The sequence below is a fragment of the Pseudophryne corroboree genome, chromosome 8 (genome assembly GCF_028390025.1).
Source record: "Pseudophryne corroboree isolate aPseCor3 chromosome 8, aPseCor3.hap2, whole genome shotgun sequence".
In the NCBI taxonomy this organism is placed as follows: domain Eukaryota; kingdom Metazoa; phylum Chordata; class Amphibia; order Anura; family Myobatrachidae; genus Pseudophryne; species Pseudophryne corroboree.
In genome coordinates this window covers 466,346,282-466,353,068 of record NC_086451.1, presented here as the reverse complement: position 1 = coordinate 466,353,068, position 6,787 = coordinate 466,346,282, and positions in this window count along the sequence as shown.

Below are 6,787 nucleotides of genomic sequence, written 5' to 3'. Positions count from 1 at the left end.
ATTTTTACAGTGCAAGGGCAGTTATTAACAGTCACAGTGTCAAATGTCGACATTCTCAGACTGCTGTCGGATAAGGCAAGGTGTGACTGGGGGATGTCAGGGTTAGGCTTGGGGGATTGTGGGGGGAGGGCCGTCTTAACAGCAGTGTAGGCCCATGGGCACAGCAATGCACTGGGCCCCTAAACATCTTCCAGCGGTAGGGGCGGGGGGTGATATCAGCGGCAGCTTTGAAGTCTTGTGGGCGGTAGGGGGTGTTCTATCTTCTGCTCTGCTTGTAGGACCTTGAGCAGTAATTTCTGCTAATTACTCCTTTACTGCACAGATGGTGGGAGATGGGGTTTTTTGGAGAACACTAAACTCTAGAAGGGGGCATTGGGCTGAATGAAGAGGCCCCAGTACATAACTTCCAGGGGGGTAGGGGGTAGTGGAGTGGGCCTAATATTCATAATTTTCCGGTGGGAGGGCAGCTTGCTTGACTCCAGATACCTCAAGTTCCTGGAAATAGCTTTCTTAGCCTTCAATAGACTAAAAAACTAGAGAGCCCACCTTTCAGGAGGTACTGGGGACTAGGGGATCAGAGTTCAGGAGCCAGAGCAATTCACCAATGAAAATATAAAACATCATACCAAGCGTGTGGAGCTGGAGCAGGGACCAGCTGCTTGAAGGCAGATATTTCTGGTTCTGGGCATAGTAGAGACAAGCTGCCAGTGTTCCCCAAAAGGGGAGAGACACAGCTTTTGGAGTCTACCCTCAGAAAAACTCTAAGTTAGACAGAACTCGAGATATCTGGCTGGGAAGAGCAATTAACAGGCTCAGGTAGGGACCATTGTTTGAAGTCGAATATCTCTGGTTCCCCAGGGCCGATTTTCAAAAATCTGGTACCCCTGGAAAGAGCCCATACAAAAAGACATCCCTGGGTGGGCGGAGTTAATGTTTAGGAACCAGGATGAGGGGTAGGGTTAGGAGTAGCGGTTAGGGTTAGGTCTGCACCAGCAGTTACAGTCACATGACCACCAGGACCCACAGACCATGCTGGAGCTGCTGAAGCCTTCAGGACCAGGTAAGTGACCACTGGGCCACCAGGGACATTGTTTCCACATTCTACTATGTAGTCATCATAGACTGATGAATATCAATGCAATCAGTATTGACATTTGAAGCATGTCAACATGCTGCATACTGACATTGCAACCATGTCAACATTCTCATGTCAACCTGATGCATAGCTGTCAAACTAACATAAACTGCCTTGCTAAAGTATTCACACACACCCCCCCCCCCCCCCCTTGCATTTTTCATATTTTGTTGCCTCACAACCTGGAATTAAAATGGATTGTTTGAAGGTTACAACTTTGAAGATGTTCTATTTTTTTTATTGTGAAGCAAACAATAAATAGGACAAAATAACAGAAAACTTCAGCGTGCATAACTAGTAACCCCCCCTAAAGTCAGTGTTTTGTAGAGCCACCTTTTGCAGCAACTACAGCTGAAAGTCGCTTTAGATAAGTCTCTATGAGCTTGCCACATCTTGCCACTGGGATTTTTGCCCATTCCTCAAGGCAAAACTGCTCCAGCTCCTTCATGTTGGATGGTTTCCACTTGTGAACAGCAATCTTCAAGTCTGACCACAGATTCTCAATTGGATTGAGATCTGGGCTTTGACTAGGCCATTCCAACACATTAAAATTAAAATGTTTCCCCTTAAACCACTTGAGCGTTGCTTTAGCAGTATGCTTCGGGTCATTGTCCTGCTGGTAGGTGAACCCCCGTCCCAGTTTCAAATCACAGGCAGACTGAAACAGGTTTTGCAGAAGAATATCCCTGTATTTAGCACCTTCCATTTTTCCCTCGACTTGAAACAGTTTCCTAGTCCCTGCTGCTGAAAAACATGCCCACAGCATGATGCTGCCACCACCATGTTTCACTGTGGGGATGGTGTTCTTAGGGATGTGTTGGGTTTGCGCCAGACATAACGTTTTCCTTGGTGGCTGAAAAGTTAAATTTTAGTCTCATCTGACCAGAACACCTTGCGCCATACATTTGGGGATTCGTCGACATGTCTTTTGGCAAACTCAAAATGTGCCCTTCTAATTTTTAACACTAAGTAATGGACTTTTTCTGGCCACTCTTCCATAAAGCCCAGCTCTATGGAGTGTACAGCTTATTGTGGTCACATGCACAGATACACCAGTCCCTGCTGTGGAACTCTGCAGCTATGTCAGGGTAACCTTTGGTCTCTGTGCTGCCTCTCTGATAAATGCCCTCCTTGCTCGGTCTGTGAGTTTTGGTGGCCGGGCCTCTCTTGGCAGGTTTGTTGTGGTACCATGTGTCACTGACCTGGTCTGAAGTAGTTAAGAACTCGGGGGTTCTTCCGATGGTCGGGAAGAGGAACTGCAGCTGGGCCGGAGTAGGGACGGACGAATATAGGTCTTCCTCATGCAGAACTACTTGGCAACTATAATTTGTGTATAACGCTAAAGAACTTGTTGTGACAAAGGTTTGAGAGCGATGCTGAAGCACACAGAAGAATGAAGGACTTGTAAGCGATGCTGAAGAAATCGATGTGACAAGATTTGGGAGCGATGTGGGAGCACACAGAAGAATGAAGAACTTGTGAGCGATGCTGAAGAAATCGATGTGACAAGATTTGAGAGCGATGCTGAAGCACACAGAAGAATGAAGAACTTGTGAGCGATGCTGAAGAAATCAATGTGAGAAGATTTGGGAGCGATGTTGAAGCACACAGAAGAATGAAGAACTTGTGAGCGATGCTGAAGAAATCGATGTGACAAGATTTGGGAGTGATGTTGAAGCACACAGAAGAATAAAGAACTTGTGAGGGATGCTGAAGAAATCGATGTGAGAAGATTTGGGAGCGATGTTGAAGCACACAGAAGAATGAAGAACTTGTGAGCGATGCTGAAGAAATCGATGTGAGAAGATTTGGGAGCGATGTTGAAGCACACAGAAGAATGAAGAACTTGTGAGCGATGCTGAAGAAATCGATGTGAGAAGATTTGGGAGCGATGTTGAAGCACACAGAAGAATACAGAACTTGTGAGCAATGCTGAAGAAATCGATGTGAGAAGATTTGGGAGCGATGTTGAAGCACACAGAAGAATAAAGAACCTGTGAGCGATGCTGAAGACTAAAGACTAAAGTTTGTTCAACCCAAAAGGCATGCTGAATACTGTGAACACTGGGGACTATATTTGCAGGCAGACACGTTGGATGCAGGAGGCGCTGGAGTATAGCCACAGGAAAACACGCTGCTATCAGGAGCAGTGGCGTTCGTTACAGTAGAGAGACGATACTCAGGCGCCGGACACAGACGAGCGTCCGCTTTTGAACTTCCCGCTTCACCCTGATTGGCAGAGAGGGGAGCAAGTGACGTCACCCGCTCACGACACCTATGTGGACGCCAGGCGCAATGGCGGCGCCCACGCTCCGGATGACCGCTGGGAGCAGCGCCAGCCAGACGCCGGGACCCGGAACCCACCGGAGGCCGGAGCCGCCAGGAGAGCCAGCGAACACGCCGGGGTAAGCGCGGCGGCCGCGATCCCCGATGTGTGACACCATGGGGGTCATTCCGAGTTGTGCGCTCGTTATTTTTTTCTCGCAACGGAGTGATTAGTCGCTAATGCGCATGCGCAATGCCCGCAGTGCGACTGCGCCAAGTAAATTTGCTATGCAGTTAGGTATTTTACTCACGGCATTACGAGGTTTTTTCTTCGTTCTGGTGATCGGAGTGTGATTGACAGGAAGTGGGTGTTTCTGGGCGGAAACTGGCCGTTTTATGGGAGTGTGTGAAAAAACGCTACCGTTTCTGGGAAAAACGCGGGAGTGGCTGGAGAAACGGGGGAGTGTCTGGGCGAACGCTGGGTGTGTTTGTGACGTCAAACCAGGTACGACAAGCCCTGAACTGATCGCCGATGCCGAGTAAGTGTGGAGCTACTCAGAAACTGCTAAGAGGTGTGTATTCGCAATTTTGAGAATCTTTCGTTAGCAATTTTGATAAGCTAAGATTCACTCCCAGTAGGCGGCGGCTTAGCGTGTGCAAAGCTGCTAAAAGCAGCTAGCGAGCGAACAACTCGGAATGAGGGCCCATGTTCTTTCCATTTGAAGATTGTGGATTTGAAGGTGCTTCGGAGGATCATCAAAGATTTGGATATTTTTTTATAACCCAACCCTGACTTGTACGTCTCAACAACTTTGTCCCTGACTTGTTTGGAGAGCTCCTTGGTCTTCATGGTGTGATGCCTCTTGCTTAGTGGTGTTGCAGCCTCTGGGGCCTTTCAGAAAAGGTGTCTTTATACTGACAGATCATGTGACACTTACATTGCACACAGGTGGACTTCATTTCACTAATTATGTGACTTCTGAAGGTAATTGGTTGCACCAGAACTTTTGAGGGGCTTTATAGCAAAGGGGTTAAATACATTTGCACATGCCAATTTTCAAAATTTTGTTTCTAAAAATTATTTTTTATATACATACATTTTTCTTATTTCACTTCACCAACTTAGACTATTTTGTGCAGATCCATCACATAAAATTCAGATAAAAAAAAAAAATCAAATTACAGGTTGTAATGTAACAAAATAGGTAAAAAGCCAAGGAGGGTGAATACTTTAGCAAGGCACTGACTGTACCACACCCAGCAAAGAGATGAGTTCCAATGAAGCTTTTTAAATGGGCACCTAGCATTTATAAGCCATATGGCGGCAAATGTCATGACTGAGGTGTAGCATAATGTCCCTTTCTCTACATTTTGTGTCTTGTCCACAAATTACAGACGCACCAGAACACGACTCACAGTGTACTAGAGATGCTGGGCTGCAACTTTAACCGCACAGGAATTCATTTTAAACACATACAAAGTCTCAGCTGAAGCATAATGGAACTTAGCTCGAGAATAAGCCGCAGTCGCTAAATCGCAGCAAATCATAAATTGATTCGGTTGCACACAGGTGTACAAAAGTGCAGGAGCAATTCTAGGTATAGGCAAGCAGGGCGGGTGCCAGAGGCGCTGCGGCTTGCGGGTGCAGCCGCAGTCACCATGCAGGCACCCGCCGCCCACCCGCAACCCGCTCCCCGGCTGCAGCAGGCGCCGTGGGCTGTGTCACAACTGACCTCTAGTGTCTGTGCAGCGCTATGGGAGAGACGTCATGACATCTCTCCCATAGAAAGGAGCTGGCGGCCAGAGACGGAGCAGCAGCGCAGCAGCGGTCCAGAAGCAGGAGTGGGGCTGGTGAGTATTGTGTGGTTTTGTTTTTGTTTTTTGTGCTTGTAAGTGGCGCTACTGGGGGCACATCTACAGGGGGCATAACTACTCGGGGTACAGCTACAGCTGGCACAACTACAGGGGGCACAGTTACAAGGGGCACAGCTACAGGAGCTCAACTACTGGGGCAAATCTACTGGAGGCACAGCTACTTGGGACACAACTACTGGGGGCAAAACTACTGGGGGGCATAACTACTGGGGGGCATAACTACTGGGGGCACAATTATGGGGGGAAATCTACTGGGGTCATAGCTACTGGGGGCACAACTACAGGGGACACAGCTACAGGGGGCACAACTACAGGGGGCACAGTTACAAGGGGCACAGCTACAGGAGGCACAGCTACTTGGGGCACAACTACAGGGGCACAACTACAGGGGACACAGCTACAAGGGACACAGCTATAGGGAACACAACTACAGGGGGCATAGCTACAAGGGCACAGTTACAGGGGCACAACTACTGGGGGCAAATCTACTGGAGGCACAGCTACTGGGGGTACAAATTCTGGGGGCAAATCTACAGGGGGCACAGCTACAGGGGGCACAACTACTGGGGGCAAATCTACTGGAGGCACAGCTACTGGGGGTACAAATTCTGGGGGCAAATCTACAGGGGGCACAGCTACAGGGGGCACAACTACTGGGGGCAAATCTACTGGAGGCACAGCTACTGGGGGTACAAATTCTGGGGGCAAATCTACAGGGGGCACAGCTACAGGGGGCACAACTACTGGGGGCAAATCTACTGGAGGCACAGCTACTTGGGGTACAACTTCTGGGGGCAAATCTACAGGGGGTACAGCTACAAGGGGCACAACTACTGGGGGCACAGCTACAGGGGCCATAACTGTGGCCATGCCCCTTCCCTATGAAGCCACACCGCTAATTTTTTTATCAATGTTTTACCTGTCGGGGGTCCAAAGGAAACTTTCGCCCTGGGTGCCACAAGGTAATGAACTGGCCCTGCAAAAGTCACACATCATATTTGTCAGTATAATCTTGCAATGTGGTGCAGTTGTTATATCTGTGTGAGTAATATGTACATTTTGATTGAGAAAGACCCTTGGTGCGGCCGAGTCACCTGGGACCTGGTGCGCCGAAATGGGCTATTTGGTGCGACTGAAGCCACAGTATATGACGACACATCTGCAAAATCGCATGGTTTGTGGATCAAGATGGTGTCTGAAGACATTCACACCAAACAATGGGAGAGCATTTGGATTAGGTGTAAAGGGCCCTACACATTCGGCGACACACCGCCGAGCTGCCGACGGCCGATACGACAGACGGGCGACCCGGCGGCGGGGGTGAGGTGATGGGGGGAGTAAAGTTTCTTCACTTCCCCCCGTCACCTGGCTCCATAGTAGTGCATGCTAATATGGACGAGATTGTCCATATTGGCTTGCATGCATAAGCAACGGGGCACCAATGATGAACGAGCATGGGGCCGCACATCGTTCATCGTTGGTGCCTACACACTGAACAATTCGAATGAGCTC